The sequence below is a fragment of the Nyctibius grandis genome, chromosome 1, assembly GCF_013368605.1.
Source record: "Nyctibius grandis isolate bNycGra1 chromosome 1, bNycGra1.pri, whole genome shotgun sequence".
NCBI lineage: Eukaryota > Metazoa > Chordata > Aves > Nyctibiiformes > Nyctibiidae > Nyctibius > Nyctibius grandis.
In genome coordinates, this window is record NC_090658.1 from 90,728,956 (window position 1) to 90,746,750 (window position 17,795).

Genomic DNA, 17,795 nt, shown 5'->3' on the forward strand with positions numbered 1-17,795 from the left:
AAAATCCCCAAAGCCAAATCCCTGCCTCTTCTTTCTCTACCTTAGCTTTTGTAGCTGAGCATGATGTTATATGGCATGGCATATCTCTTTGGCCAATTTGGGCCAGCTGTCCTGGCTCTGTCCCCTCCCAGCTTCTTGCCTGCCCCCGGCCTAGTTGCTGATGTGGGGCAGAGTGGGAAAAAGAAATCTTTGAGGCTGTGCAAGCAGATAACCAAAACGTCTGTGTGTTAACACTGTTTTAGCCACAAATTCAAAGCACAGCACCACAGGGGCTGCTGTGAAGAAAGTTAACACCATCCCAGCAAGACCCAGTACAGATAAACACATATACACCTATAAATGCATACAATACGTAGATATATGCACATATATATGTATACACAAAACGTGTGTGTGGTACACAGCAAGTGCTGGAGAGAGAGGTGGCACAGATGAGGCAGCTTCCCTCTGCAACACAAGCAAGAGAGCCAAGCTTGCTTTCAGGTTTCATGCTTGCTGCTGGAGGTGGCAGTTCCCCGAGGTGTAGTGGGGTTACAGCCCACCCGCAGGAGCCAGGTGGGCCCCAAGTTCATCCCCAGCTCTTGCACACACCAGTGAGCACACCATTTTGGATGATAGCAATGCCTTGCTGTAACTAGCTCAGTTAGTCAATACTCAATTAATTTGAGCTTTTCCATGTCAGATGGAAGAAAGAGTAACAGCACATTAATTAAATTTAAAAGTCATGTCCCTAAAAGGCAATCAAGTAAGCTCAAAAGGCACAGGGAACGCAGGGATAAGAGCTGACAAGTTACACTGGTTCTCAGCTGATTTATTTTTTTCCCTTTGGTTTAAGGCGTTAGACACAGAGTGCTGAGAATCTTGACAGGAGGAAAAAATGATGTTTTTCCTCTGTGATCTCAGACAAGTCACTCTTATCAGTAAAATTAAGATGATACTATGCTACCTGGCAAGTAGCTGCAGGATTACATCCATGTTCTCAGTGTGTGTACAAAGGTACAGTGAAATGAGTCCCAGCACTGCCTGTGGGAAACGCTTTGGGAAGGTCTGTGGAGCAGGCGTCAAAACAAGACTGCAAAGGACATGGTGAAGTCTTAGGTTTCATTCTAGTAGCACAGCTAATGGGGCTAAGTTCTTAATATGTCTTCTGCATACCCATTTTAAAAAATCAATACCTGTAAGCTCAGTAATTATAGCAAGACATTTAGCAAGAGAACAAAAATCTACAGCACTGTTTTTCCACAAATTGCAGGAGGAGAAGATTTCATGACCCTTCACGGAGCAGAAGCATGTCACTGCTAGTGAGCTTAGGGTCACAGAGATTCCCCTCTGTGCTTCCCAATAAATTGCACAAGAACCAGCTCTTCTGCAGTTGCAGGTGGGAAGGAGCGAGGGGAGAAGAATAATATCATTCTGGGGATTCAAAAAAAAAAAAAAGAGTGATAAAACTTGGTGCTCAAAGCAGTGGCAATAATGCTTTCTCCTGAAAAGATTATCAGCTAGAAGTGGGTGGTTTTACAGAGTGTAACCAATCACTATCTGCAGTAGAGATGGTGGTGAATTTGCAATTTTGCAGCCGCAGAAAGCCAGTTCCCATCCCATAATGGTCAGAGGCTATCGCTAACACATTCACAGGCATAGGAAGCCGTAGGTAGGATTTGTCCAGGGTTTTAGTACATTTGCAGAGCTGATATAATTGTGCAGTTTTGGCTTGACAACTTAAAGACTTCTTAAAGACAATTTAAAGGCTATTTCAATAAATTAACTTTCTTCTAGTATCTGTGGCCATATCTACACCTTCAAGTAGTGCAGCCTCTGCAGAGTGAAGCAGCTGGTGCTGAGGATGGATGGCCACAGCGGTTGTTATTCAAACTAGCTTTAGTCTGGTCCCAGCAGCTGGTGGTATGTTTGGGGCTGGAGTGCACTAGGGGTATTCCCAGAGCACATCTTCAAGTTTCATTTCACCCAAAAGGAATCTGGTTCACATGCTCAAAGCCCGTTCTACTATGCAAACCGAAGCACAGCAGGTGAGGACTATGAAGACATTCTCTGCATAAACACACTCTTGATCCTAAATAAAAATACGCACACCTTGACACACACTCTGACACACACATGCACCCTATCTGAGTTAGTGATATTCACAGTCGTGGTAGTTTGCTTGACTATTTCCTGCAGGAATAGTAAGATATAAGAACGTCTTCAATTGAAATAACTGACATTCTTTAATAAACCCAATTTTGCTGTTGTCAGTGGGACACCTGCAAGCCAAAGAGCACTTGATGCAGAAGACAAAACATTGGGATTAACTTGTGGTTGACTATATTGCAATGTTACTGCATTCCTTTTGCAGAAGCTAACGTTATATGGAACTTCTGAAAAGCCAGCACCAGTGCTAGCTCATACCCATAAATCCCAGCAGGATACATCCAACTGCCTTATACACTTTTAGGCCGCGGGCCAGAAGCAAAGAACAATATATCTGCAGCTTAGCTGACTGAGAATTTAAATTCTTTTATTGTTTTAAGCATTTCAGTAGTATTAAGTTGTATTTCAGATAGTACTGGAATGGAAAAGTTACAACTGCCAGCAGGATTCTTACCGCAGAAAAAAAGCGAGGGAGGGAGGGAGGGAGGAAGGAAGGAAGGAAGGGCAGCAAATTATATATTTGCCAAAGAAAAATGTGGTTTCAGGGGAGGTTTGCAGTCTATATTAGACCACAAACATTCATTTAACTTGTTGGTAAGCTACTGAAGTCTTTAGGATGCAGAACACTATTTCATGATCAAAGCAGTTGTATTTCTCATCTAGAATTAGGATTAACTTTAAGTTTTAAGCATAGTTCCTGGAAATGGAGGCCTGGCTTGTCCAGTGTTCTTGTAACTAGCATTAAAGACTCTTCTTATTCCCTCCTCAAAACTTTTCAGTATACAGCTGCTCAGAGACTGCGTCGTCATAACCTGAAAGACAGATAAACTCTTCTCCCTTGCGGTGTGGCTGAGCCATTGTCTGTCAGCAAGACACAGTAAAAAGACTCTTGGCTTTGTGATAGAAGGATTTTACACATTAGTTTGAAAAACCATTAAAAATGACATAGTAGTTTTTAAATTGCAATAAAGTTTGACACCCTAGTCCTTTCTTCAAGGGAAAGCATATCACCTATTTGATGAGTCTGCTATCACATTAGACTGGCAATCACATTTAGGAAGTCAGCTCTTTCTCCAGCTACATCCAGAATCAGGATTTACTCAATAGGTTGCTCAAGCCTGAGCACATCCCCTCATTTTGCTGGTGTGGGGACAAAGGTGCAACTGGGTGTTCTTACACCATGGAGCTGAAGGGGAAATGACCCAGAATCAGCAATGTGACTCAGTGGACGAATCTAGGGCTCAGCCTGAGCTCTTGGCAGTCACATTAGGTGAACGGCGAGCTTGTGCCCCAGAACACGCGACTGCCAGGATGGCAAGAAGCGTTGCCTTATGAAGCTTGACCCACCGCACCAACCTGTTGCCTTGTGCCCAGTGGAGAGGCTAGGCTGAGGAAGAGTTGGTCCAAGCTCCACTTACACAGTCACGTGCACCAAAGAATTCTGCAGTGAATAATCCTCCAGTCATTCTCACTCAACACTCATCTGAAAGAGACACTAATCAAGTTGACCTTCCAGCTCAGTTAGCATCTTCTTGTACTCAGACCCCACCTGATCCGTGGCCAGCTAGTGAGCAAGCACCAGCCCTCTGGCCTGAAGGTCTCCTGCTGTCAGAAACAATGCAAGGCACCAGTTAATGCTCTTTGAAGATGATACACCTGAGTGCTGGAATTTACAGCCGACAGTGCGGGATCGAAGCAGAAGTTAAAGTTAAAACATAAGCCATGTGATGCAGATTTTTGTTTGCTACATTTCAGGGTCCCAAAAGTACCTTGTACCTTGATGGAGAAACTAATGTTCGCTTGATTACACTTGACTCTTCACAAGGAGCAGCGCAAGGAAAGCCTGTACTCACACAAGAACAAAAAGCCTTTCTCTTTGAAGAGGGAAATACGCTCAGTCTGCCTGGCTTTTGTTATTTTCAGAGTCACACAGAAGTCTCACAGTCAGAAATCTACATTGTAAGGGCAGACATGTCATGCCACCTTCTTCAGTTTGTTTGGTAGTTCACAATAAAACTGATCTTTGAAGCTGAGATGTTTTGGTATCCTCCTGTGCAAGATTTTTTTATTCTCTTTTCCTCCTCAAACCTGCACATCAGCAATCGGAGGCCTCTATCCTTGTGTGCCACCATGTGGTGCCAGCCCACAGGGCTGACTGGCTCAGCTTTAAGGACACATTCACGCAAGAGCGTGTAGAGCTATTTTAACTTTCCAGGACTCTCCTGGAAAGCTCTATAAGTGGTGGGTATATACCCATTTCAGGTTCATTGAGGCACAGCACAGGCTAATGGGTCACATGTAAGGGAATCTCAGATGACATCTATAGCAATTATGTGGCAGTTGGACTTGATGATCCTTATGGGTCCCTTCCAACTGGAGATATTCTACAACTCTATGATTTAAAGTATCATTAAGGGTTCAAGCCTCCGTTGCAGAATATGGTAAAGGAACATTAGACTGCTCTCCTGTTTTCTTCTCCCAGCTCTATCATTTTGCAGTAGTAAAGAAGGGACGTCTGGGTGTCTTAGTGCTGTGTCTCCCCCTAATTCCCACTATTTCAGACTTTCACTACAATATGAGGACACCTAGCAGGGAGCTTAGACTTACTCATTGTACAGGGAACTCAGATCAGGGAAGCTGACAGCTGTCCCTATGATGAAAGTGTTGCCAGCAAGATTTTGCTGGACAAAGAAGTCCAATTTGGCTTTTAACTTAGAAATCAAAAAATTCATTCACACACATTACGGCACAACAGGTTTACCCTTGATTTGAGCATTTCTGGGAAAAAACCCAGAAGCATAGAAACCCAGTTAACAAATGCACTATTGTTAGCCTGGATCCCTTAGCAAGCACAATGGATGCACTGTATTTGCCAGGTCACAGAAAACAGTGAAGAGCAAAATTATTTGTCCTTCAAACATTGCGAGCTCTGGCATTCACTGTGCAGAGGGAGTGGAGGAATTCCAGACATACCATCATCGAGTGCCTCAACTGGTAACTCCTGCAAAAGATGCATTATTCAGCTGTGTGCAGATGAATCACGACCTAAGGCTCCTAAACAATATTAGCATTAAATCAACATTTCAGTCAAAGGCATTAATAAAAATAACACAGGTCAAGAGCTTTTTCCATTAATCATCCCTCTAAAAAAATCTGCTGAAAATTAGACCCAGGACTCATCATATATTACTTGATATAGGTCAAGTAGTTCCTGCTGAGTTATGTTTCAAAAGAGATGCAGTTTGGCCAGAAGCACACACCGCTGTTTCATGGGTTAGCTAGGTATTAACTAGTCCTTATGTCTATACAGATGATAATAATTCAGAAACATTAATATTCTTTTTAGAGGAGACCACCTTCTTGTGCAATGCTAAGATGAGTCATTGCAACAGCCCCAAATCTGACCAGTGTGCAAAAGCCCCCTCTAAAAAAGTGATGCAGTAATTTCCCCATGAGCTGAACAAGTGTAAGAAACAACTGCTGGGCACCACCCCACACTGGTGGGATCCATCAGGAGATCCAGGACTGAAGACTTTCTTCTCAGTTCAGGCTATAGGAACTTCTTCCAAAGTTATGGAAACACAACTATCCAGTAAACAGATGAAGGAGAGAAACTCGTAGGAAATATGCTGCTATGGCTCTGACTCCATTAGTGGAGAAGAAAAAATGCACTAATAATGGGAATGTGATTATTCCACAGTATGTATATTAACTTCTAACTCAGCTCACTTTTGTCCAGCTACAGACTTCTCACTGCTGTACAAAGATGCTCTTCATTCATCTGTCAAAAGGGCAGGGAATGATCAGTGAATCACACAGGGAGGGCAAGAGGATTATTATCCACACTACTCCAGAAACAGAGCCCTCCCTGCAGTTTTTTCCCCATGTCAAGAAATGAGCTGGGAACCAAATGGATACCCTTGCAGTTATGTACAAATTTGCAAATCCTTCTCCAAAATCCTGAATTTTGTTGCCCAAAAGCAATTCTACTCTCAGAGCAGCATCTCTCCCCTAGAGCAGCTATTAAGACTTAAGATCCTGTCAATTTGTGCCGAATACTTGGCAGAATACTTCTGTATTACAGGGCTGTGCCTGTTTGTAGCAATCTTCAAAAGCAGCACTAAGGACTGGAAAAAAAGTGGTATCTTAACATCATGGGATGCCTGGTAACTCTTAGAAAACGAGAAGGATTGCTGAGTTAGCACTTCTTACCTTTTAGTTTAGAAATGAATTCTAAGACTTTTCTACAGATATGCAGCACTGGCCAGCTGTAATTGTTTTTTCAATCTATCTGATATGTCAGCTAATCTTGATGATAGAAATGAAAACAATATTTAGACAGAAAATACCCTGAGGAGATAGGAAACCAATCTGTGAAATTACAAGTACAGAAAACACGTGATGTAGAAGTAACCATTTAACCATAGACATAAAATGTGACTGAAAAGGACTTAGAGATGGTCATTAAGTCCATCTTGCTGAAACAAGGACAGGAGTCCTGTTCCTTGGCATGCACAAACATTTGAGAAGGACAGTTGGTTTTGCTTTGAATCAAAGGCATGTCTTGTGAGAAATTCTGGAAGTCCATTGCTGCGACAGTTTACCACGCTGACTCTCTCTGACCTCCCATTCAGCTCCTTCCCATGACAAGGAGACAACTGAAGTGAAACTGGAGTTTTCTTCAAGTCTTTATCAAGGTGTAAGCTGGAGGCCATACAGATGTACAGATTTTCTCCTGTGCACAACCACAGCACAGAGCTCAGGAGGGTTTTGAGAAGAGAATACCTATCCTTCACAGTTTTGGGGCAGTTAGAAACAGGTCTGCTGGCAGGTCATTTTGAGCACAGGAAGTTTTAATGGCAGATTAGAAAAGTTTTACATAGAACAAATGCTCTCATGTGCCACAGCAAGACATTGCTTTACTGAGAAATGTGAAGCAACAGCTCCCAAAAAGCCCTTGTTCTGGGCAGCTCTTTCCAGTTGGCCATTTACGGGTGCAAGCTGGAACACAGGAGGTTCCACATAAATATGAGAAAAAACTTCTTTACAGTGAGGGTGACCGAACACTGGACCAGGCTGCCCAGAGAGGTTGTGGAGTCTCCTTCTCTGGAGACATTCAAAACCCGCCTGGACGCGTTCCTGTGTGATATGGTCTAGGTAATCCTGCTCTGGCAGGGGGATTGGACTAGATGATCTTTCGAGGTCCCTTCCAATCCCTAACATTCTGTGATTCTGTGATTTGCAACATCTAGGACTACTTGGGAAAAGCAAAAAGAAAATCTTTACACTTGCATTGAGTTCTTGCTGCCAAAGCTGTCCCAGTTGCTTCCTCTGGCATTTCCTTAGTAACAGCTCCATGTGGAGCTATTAGAATGCAAAAGACATGACCGTCAGCTATAAGCATGACCTGCTCCCTTGTAGTGTCAGAGGTAGTCATCATTTCAAGACAGTCACCAGGCAACACCACAACCCCCTCATCCTGAAAAAGACCACGCTTCTACACAACCACCCTGTTACTTTGTCAATATTAAGTGTCATTTAAATCAGAATATCTTTTAGAGATATCTGTAGTGGTGCCTAGGAGGAAGATTATTAATAGGTTACACACATTGACATGCACATATGGATACCTGCACATGAGGGAGATAGCATGCTACCTCCCTTGGTCTTGGTCTGAAGCATCAACCAAGAAGAGCAGAGAGCTTCAAGAAATATCTTTAAGTCCAGAGCAGCCCAACCGACATCTCCCAGAGTTCGTAGTAGGTATTTAAATGTCTTTTAACTAGATAACTGGTTATAGTTGGCTGCATTAGAAACAAAGACCTCATATACCTGACTTCAGCCTCTACTGACTGCAGCCTTACTCATATCTTTGCAGCACTCACTCACTGGTGGGGAAATCACGTGTCCTGATTTCTATTCCTGTCTTTGCCTTTCAGACTCTAGGTCTTACCTCGTAGCCCAAGTCTTCAATCCAAACCCAAGCAACAATGAACTACTCTGCCCACCCAGACATGGACGAAGAGAAGGTGCGGCCAGTATTTGGCCTCTCAGGAGAAGTGTCCTTGCTGTAACCTAGGGGGAGGTCAAGAGGGAAGTGAATCTCTCATTTTCACTCCTGCTGGAGCCAAGCAATCCTTTAAAGGTTGAACTGCGTATAGTTTATTCACTTTTCAGGATTCTCAGCTTTTGCAAGTCTTGTGACTCCTGAAACAGCTACTTACATCCCACTCTGAGGGTGGCATAAGGACTTTCACCTACCTATCTGAGTATCCCACACCAGTGTTGCAAATTGTGGGCATTCTGCATGTGAGAGAAGAGGTATTATAGATAATACTCTAAAATCTCTGAAGATCTGAGTTTGATCACTGAGTCAGCAGTGTGCCCAGGTGGCCAAGAAGGCCAACAGCATCCTGGCTTGTATCAGTAATAGTGTGGCCAGCAGGACTAGGGAAGTAATTGTCCCCCTGTACTTGGCACTGGTGAGGCCACACCTTGAGTACTGTGTTCAGTTCTGGGCCCTTCCTTCTCCTTCAAGGAAGACGTTGAGGTGCTGCAGCGAGTCCAGAGGAGGGCCACAAAGCTGGTGAAGGGTCTAGAGGGTATGTCCCATGAGAAGCGGCTGGGGGAACTGGGGTTGTTTAGCCTGGAGAAAAGGAGGCTGAGGGGAGACCTTATTGCTCTGTATGACTACCGGAAAGGAGGTTGTAGAGGGGTGGGGGTCAACCTCTTCTCCCAGGCAACTAGCGACAGGACTACAGGACATAGCCTCAAGCTGTGCCAGGGGAGGTTCAGGTTAGACATTAGGAAAAATTTCTTCACAGAAAGGGTTATTAGGCATTGGAATGGGCTACCCAGGGAGGTGGTGGAGTCACCATCCCTGGAGGTGTTTAAGAAAAGACTGGATGTGGCACTTAGTGCCATGGTCTAGTTGACACAGTGGTGTTAGGTCAAAGGTTGGACTCGATGATCCCAGAGGTCTCTTCCAACCTAGTTGATTCTGTGATTCTGTGATTTTTTTTCCTCTACTACGGAATATTTGGCTCTGCTTTAGAAAACAATTTAGAGTTGTTGTCAGGTGGTCTTTTGAGCTAAAGCACACACCCTTAAACACAATATTTATGTATAAAAAAAGCACCTCACAATAGTTTCTGTTACAACCTGATTTTCTTTGACTAGCTGAACCCCTGTGTTGTTCCATTTGAAAACTGAACTAACAGTATTATCTCACTGAAACAAATTTTGAACCAGCTAACCATAAAGCATAATGCTCTCTGTTCAACCAAGTTTCTTTATACTATTCTTTGTGGTTAGTTCTAGCTTAATACATGTGCAACTTCATGCTATTTCAATCTTAAGCCCCCCAATAATGGACAAAGGATACTTGTTCTTAGAAATAGTTAAACTGGGTCATCTGGGTGATCGTTTGGGTATGGTCAGCTTTGTTGGACAGACAAGGAAGTTCTTCTTTTGCTTTTCCTCCGCTTTAGTTAGTTTTCTGTAGGCTTTATCTCTAGTCTGGCTTTGTTCATCTTTTTGAACTTCATTTAATTCTCTCCACTTTTGTGTCACCTTATTGCTGATGTTTAAGCAACGGTGATCTTGAAATGCTGCTCCTAGCTCAATTTCATGTAGTTTCTCTATCCTTAAGTGAGTATAGTTCCTTTAGTCTCTCAATTATCAACTTAATCTGATTGTAAAATTCTTGTTTTATAGTGTTTGAAGGACTGAGTCATTTGTGTTAATAAAAGACACATCACATTAGCTGTCTTTAAGGTTGCACACACCAGGCTGAGAACTTTCGGGATTTTACCTGCAGCTTCACTGGAAGCTATAACCTAAAGACAATTTAGGACTTAAACATAACTGTGAAACTTCAGGTTTCACAATCTCTTTTCAAAGTTCAATTAGGGATAGAATCAATTTAAAATGTAAGTGGCCTTGTCACGGTTTAAAGCTGGGCCAGCTATTAACCAGGTGGCAGATGCTCTCTGTTAACCCTCTCCCCCCCACCTAAGGGAAAGGGAAAGGGAAAAGGGAGAGAGACTTATGGGTTGGAAAGTTAAAACAGTTTTAATAAACTATAATAATGAAAAAGAATATAATAACAATAATAATAGAAATAACCAAATATATACAAATATGTACAAAACCAAGATCAAGAGCTTGGAAATCCTCCTCAGGCAGAGTTGCTCCCCCCAGTACAGGCAGAGGGGAAAAGGCAGTACCTCCCCCCAGCACAGACAGAGAGCAAAATGCAGAAGCTCCCCTGCCATCACACCTGCAGGCTTTTAACTGGAGATTTGGCAAAGCTGGTACCAATCAGTGGGAGACAGGAGGGCCCCTCCCTCCTGGGCCCCACCTCCAGGAGGCAGTGGGTTAGTGATAAACAGGAAAGTGAGAATGACATGTATGGGATGGAATACCTTGCTGGTCAATCCTGGGTCACCTGCCCCGTCCACTCCTCCCTGCAGGTACAACCCCCTTCGGCTCTTTACTCGTAAGCAGTGACCTTGGGTTCTCTAAGGCTATTTGGCCTGGTTTGAGCCAAACCAGGACAGGCCTCTAGGTTGAGGTTTAAAAGACACACACGTTAAGCATTGACACGATTGTATTTCACAAAGACAGAGCTCAGGATTGAGCTTTGACCTACACTATCAAAGCAGTAACTTACAGATTTGTAAAAATGTACACTTTGAGCAATGCAAGGATTTTCACACCAGTTCCAAGCCTAGTGGCTGCACTTGATGCAATTCTTTACTTCAGAAGACCTTCAACCCCTCCAGCCAGCTCTAGCACTCTGCATACTGAAGAATATCCTCTTCCTCCTAGAGTAAGAGTTTTTGAAGGAAGCCCACACTGGCACTAAAGCTTATTTCTAAGCTTTGTGGGTGACCCTGAATGCACAAACTGCTTTCAAAAGTAGCTGTGAAACTTTGGAAGGATGTTTTGCTGAAAGACCCTGGTCATTTCTTCGACCTCTTGCTTATGCTGGAGGCTTCCCAGCATTCTAGATAATGGACATCTAAATGGGTAAAAAAATATAGAATATCAAAAGAAAATATATGTTTACAGCCTGCTAAGGTCTGTATGCTCTCTATATCAGCCGACTTCTAGAAGTACCTGAAAAACACCCACAATGTAGAACTTCCCCAAAAGCTTACTACATATCAACGGGCAAATCTGTCAGTAAACCTGTTTATATCCCAATCAAGTAGAACCTGCCCAAGTCACACCTTAAAATATGAGCAGCAGATCAAACATTTACATGATACCAGACTGGGATGTTATTGTACTCAGACAGGCACGAAATAGCCTCTTGCTTTGTTCCTGCACTGCATCCCGTACTTGTAATGAAGACAGATATTCCTAGCACCCACGTCTGTGTTATCTGGGGCGTGAGGCAGTCATCAGAATACTTTGCTTGTAAAAAATTCCCTACTCTGGTAACTCAGAGCAGCCTTACAATGAGCTGCAGAAGGGACTTCTGACCAGCACATGAAGGAAAAAGATCTTTCCATGTCCCATGGAAGACTTACGGCTAACTAGAGGCCTGCAGCTGGAGGAAAGATGTTTCCCTATTATCTGTACTGACAGTAGCAGAGTGAACATTTCCACCATTTGGAGCCAAGAAGAGAGCAGGTGAGAAAAATGGGCTATGCATACAGCTTGGGGGGTGTGTGTGGGTGAAATACAGCTGAGAGATGACTGTATATGCGTATTGTAATTCCTCAAAGGTGCCAGTTTGCCAGCTTTCACACATTTCTGTGCTGGTTCTGGTTTCCTTGACTCTGACTCCAGTAGATTAGTCAAAACCATTGAAATACTTTTTAAAAAATGTTGCGGTGCCTCCCCTCTGCATACATACTGTGTGTGCACATACAGTGACACCGCATGATGGTCACATCCAGGGGGAGGGAGAAAGAAACTGCTGCAAAATATTGCTCAAGAAGTTCCTGCCTCCAGCATACATTCCAAGAAAGTGGCTCTTAAACTGTTGTCAATCCTTTTGACAGTCTCAGCAGACTCACCACTTCTCTGGTCCACACACATCAGATTTATTAAGACAGCTTGCAAGGAAAAGGGAAAAGTGAAGAGTTTTGCCAGCCTCAGTAAAAAGTCACACTGATACCAGCTGACTTTCAGCTTTTCCAGCACATTATGGTTAGTATCATGCCTGCAAGACTTTTTACTGGAAGGACAATTCCAGCTTTTAAAAAGATAATTCGCTAGAAGCTGCTGTAAGAGCATTAGCGCCAGGATTTGTGGAAGGAGATCTGCAGCAGCGCTGGGAGCCTTGCTCACAGTGACAAATCCACACAGCATGTTTGTTTGAACTCGGACACTCCTTAATGCCATAAATTGGATTTACCAAAACGCTTGGTGTCCAAGAGTAAAGAGGCCTGACAAGAACATATTGAGAACCAAGAAAAAGCCACCACCTAACACCAGCTGCCATTCTCCCTGTGGGGTCGTAATTGTTCTTGCTATTTCCCTGAGCTTTAGACAGAAATGTACCTCTGAGGTTTTCCAGTCTGCTTCCTGTGCCAGCATTTGGGTGAGAACAGATCAGTAAATTGCAGAAGCATAGATCTTTTTGTCTTAAGTAAGGCTGCAAGGCAATTAAAAGAAGATGTATACTGATTTTATGTTCAGGATTACAGTGTCCAAAAGCCAAATTTTACTAGAGGAAAAGAAAGATATGCAGTTTCAGTATTCTCAAGGGAAAAATAATTTTAGTAAAGAAAAAAAAAAACAAGCAGCAGGGACTTATAGAGCTTATAGAGTTGAACTCATATGATTCACTTCCAAATGAGCTCAGTTCTTTCAAGCAGTCTTTCAACACCACGAATATTCTCTTCCACTGCCAGACTCTCAAGACCCACTCCAAGTCACTCAACATATTGCTGCTTAGATAGAACCAAGCACAGGAACAGATGAAGTTAAGGCTTTCAGGCTTTTACAGTATTAGAAACCTTTTGTTCAGGAGGATCTTTGAACAATGTACATTCCAACATCTTAACCTTGGATTTAAAGCTACAAAGACTTGGGGCACATACTGAAAGAGCTCTGCTGGTATGCATAGAGAATCCCAGGTTATTTTCCTTCTGACTGGAATAAAAGAAAGTTTTGCTGTCTTTTTGGCAGCTTCCCAGGAATCCTCTGGCAAGATCATAGTGGCCCCGTGTCATACTATGAAAGGAATCCAACTCCTCATTGTCCTCAGTGAAAGCCTTGAAGAGGATGGTCTCTATGGAGCTCAGTTCAGAATTGTCAAGCCTGCAAGAGCATGCATCAGCTTGCGCAGCATAGACACAGATCAAGGTCTCAGTCACAAGGGTGCATCTCTAATTGACCAGTAATAATGTCAGTGAATTACAGTTCTTGTCCCATATGAAGCAGACTGGGTGGCTCGTGGTTTCTGTAACACTGCAAGGTTTTCAGCAAAGTCAGCCAGGAACTCTCCAGTACCCTGCCAATACAGCCCCTTTTGGCAGCAGAATTAAAAGCATAAGAACTTTTCCTTGGCAGTAAAGTTAGTAATTCCAAGCTTTCACTTTGAAAGCGCAGCTTACTGAATTGAACCGAGTACTACGGCCTCATCCGAGCCATGCTTTGAAACAGTTTCTTTCTATCACAGAGGACAGTGATTAAGGTTTAGGTTGCTTAAAGAATCACCGTCAAAGATATTAGCAAAAGTGATTTTAATACGAATTTATAAAAGCAGGACTTAACAAAGTTCGAATGGCAAGGTTCACTCTATTACTTACTACAAAGGGAAACTGAGTTAGAATTGGGCTATAATTATTTACACAGAGATCGGGAATGGACAGGAGTAAAGGGGAAAAGGGTAAGGGAGACCTTCCCATTGAGTCATGAGGTTCAGAATGGACCCACTTGCTTTCTAAACTCCTTCTCAGAGAGGAGTCTAGGTGCGGCTGGATCCAGTCCTAGTCCCAGACTCGGTCAACGGTTTATGTCTAAGGGAATTGGATACAAGGATTTCAGTGGTCTTGATTCAACATGGTGTTATGTGTTCTGCACAACTTTGGGACAGCAGCAATTTAAGATTTAACACTATTATGGTATGTCACAAGATTAGATTATATGATTTTCTAGCAGTACTTAATCAATCAATAATCAACAATCTATTATAATCAATACAGTGACTTAAAGATTTAGCAAAGTTTCTTAAATCAAATTGCATATACAGAAACACACACATACATCCACACACAGATATAGATATAGAGGTTAACCTATAATTAAAATGTTTCTTTTTCTGCAGATTATAAATTTTTGGGACCCAATAATCTTTGAAAATCTCACAAAATCAAAATATAGTGAATTACTCACTCTTCTGATTTTAGCATTGTGAAACCTAATTACGTGAATTACTCACTCTTTCCCTTCATTGGCATCTATCGGTGGATGGTCTGAATCACTTAGTGAGTCTACTTTGAACGTCGCAAAACCTACCTTGAATGACATGAAGATCTACCCTGAGAGGCGTCCCACCTCAAGGGGAGATGCAGGGTCACAGCCTGCTGTGATCCTTGAGAGCTTAAAGGGTCTGACTTAGGATCGGAATTTATAAGATTGCAAGTTGATTGACTTTGGTCAGTGCATTTTTCTTGTTATGGCCATTATTCTTGTCAGGCAGTCTTGGTGCCTTTCAGAGCAGGCAATGGTCCAGGCGGGAGGAGTTCTCAGTACATTTCCTGGTCAATAGGAGTTTTAGGAACGGTTGGGGAGTGCTAAATCATCCCAACTCACTGTTCTTTTCCATTTCCTGGGCAGCAGGTATTTTAGGTGTGGTTAGGGGGTGCCTAATCGTATGAACTCACTGTACTTGTGCCTAGGACCAGGAGGTACCAGATAGTCAACTCACTGCACCAGCAGGCACGATCAGAGAGTGCCTGATTGTCTCAGACCATTCACTGCACCTGTGATTAATGTTGGCTGGTCCTGACATTGCAATGTGGCCTGGTGGTGGTGGTGGGGGGTTCTGCACCACCACACTTTCACATAGTTTGTGAGATGGCATAGGAAGTTTCTGCTCTTGACTGCAGCAATCAGTTTTGTCCAACATGATTTGTAACAGAAGTCAGGACCAGTCCAGTTTGTGGTGGAGATCAGGTTTCTCTCATTAACAAATAGAGTATTCCAAACCATTTAGGAGTCTTTATCCAGGAGAGATCACCAAGTCTTGTATAGAGCACTACCTAATAACCAAGAGATGGATATTATTGAATGTGTATATATTCTTGAATGTTACCCAGTTTCCATTCTCAATTATCCCTAGACAAATTACTGTTTATGTTTAATCAGTCCCTAAACAGAATGGGTAACTAATATAAGCTCGCTACACGAATAATGATTTAACAGCTATTTTCTGATATTGATTAAACACATTAAGAAATGGGAGATACAGCTATCTTTTATTTCCTTGAACTGCCTCCTTTTCCTCATCACAGTGATGGCATCTGTTGTCTTTGCTTTCTGGTTCTTCTTTATTAACATAAGGACGCAATGTTTGGGTTAAACATATTTATAGATGAAAGTCAGAAGTCAAATACATTTACAGTTTGTTTTATTTTCTGTTGTGGAATTCAAGAGTTGCCCTGTAAAGAAACACACCTCAGGTAGTTAACTTTAAACCTAGATCTGTCCAAGTTATTACTCACAAGTGATCACTAATGTGAGTTTTAGTTTCTAGTGGAGAAATAAATTTTGTAAAAAAAAAACCAAACCACAACACAAAACAAAAGAGTCAGTCTCAGAGGTGAAAGAGTTTAGGAAAAGCTTAATACAAACATTACAGCAGCAGCCAGCTCCTCCTCTGCATTCCCCACATGACTGATGATAATGCATTAAACACGCCAGTAAGCATTGACCTTGTTCGCTATTGAATCAAGACCAAATGTCCTGTTTTATAACAAAAGATCTGCATATATCTGGGTTGCCTAGACTCTCAGCTCTCCCCTTTTAAAAAGGAATCGGGTCCCTGATCCAGTTCACAGCACCACAGCAAACGTTTGGCCAGAATAAAAGAAGAGGGTGGAGGAGGACAATACTTTAATCCAATTTTACTATGGGACACTCCATTCTGTGAAAATGGGGCCTTACTTGAAGGTAATGCTAATGTGTGTTTAGCAAGGCAAGGGTACTTTTATTATGTGATTCAGAAAGTGAAGGGGCACAATCTGTTTTCAACATGTAGCTCCAAGTCCAGAGTAACTTTCCAGTTTTAATGAGTAAACTCTCTTTTTGTACAAATGAGAAGAGTCTGTACAAAGAGTTACCCCCACAGGATCCTATCTTTAATGCTGCCTTGTAGCCCTGCAGTACCTAGAGGAACATTGACACCTGAGCTTCAGTGCTGACCCAGCTGGCGTTGAGATACTAGCTATGCCAATGCTGGAAATATTTCAAGCCTAGTTTAGTGCTTTGACATACCTGAGACATATGCACTCTGGCTCTTTTGGGTTAGCAAGTTTGCAGGCCTCAGGTATTTTCTGGTACTTTTCTGTAGTGTTTGCCAGCAACTCTTCATAAAGGTCCTCTTCATAAGTGCCATAAGCTACACTTTCCTTTCTGTAGGACTGCCCATCTTCAGATGACTTGCATGTACGTTCAACCATGGCAGCTCCTACTATAACTTGGCAAGAGCCTCCACAAGTTTCTGCTATTGATTTTTCATACTTTTTCTGCTGAAGCACCAGGTGGGCTGTATAAATGATTCATTTCTAACTCATTATCTTCCACCCATGTGTGTTACTATAAAGACTGTAAAGCAACCTTAGGCATAAAGTGCCGTAAATACTGTGACCTGGTGCCTAAAAGAAGGTAAAGAAGGTGCTCCTTTTTTTTTTTTTAATCTAGCTAAACAAGAATTGACAGAACATTGGTTTGGAGTGTGCAATTACTCAAAATCTTCTGTGTTGGTTCTACTTAACAACAAACTAATGAAAAGAGTTGAAAAAGCATTATGACTGATCATATCAGTATATGACTGATCAAATCAGTACCTTTTCAATGTTATACCTTCCTCTTCCTCAAACACAAAGGGCTGTTTTCTTGGGTATTACATTTGATGGGCAAATTTGATTTAAAACAAAATTGGCTTCACTCACATTCTCATAACCATGCACTTATAAGAGTATGCTTGTATCCAGGTGGTCTGCTCAGGATTCACTGCAGTGACACAGAGGACAAAGGAACATACCTGTTGTGTCCTCACCATATCTCCCGGGTTAGAAGTCAGGTTAAAGGGAATGGGGCACAAGCACAGCAGTAATGCCTTTACTTGCATACACATTATTTGCACCATCTAAGAACACTTCTCTTTGAATTCATGTTTTATGAAAACCTGTTGAAAACCCCTGAATTAAGCTTTGAATCTAGAAAATATGGTTAGGGAGAACTTCTAGCTAGCTTACTTTAGTTAACAAGTGTTAGCATCTTGATTCCTCCATCCTTTCAGCCACTGAAAGTCACAAGCCAGAAAGAGCAAGTATTTGGCAGTCAGAAGTAAGATGTTAGACCTTAGAGGAAGAGGGTTGGGACCTTCAAGAGACACTTTCCAAGGCTATTCAAAGTTATGTCTGTAGACGATAGCTTATGTAGATCATTTATCAAGTCAG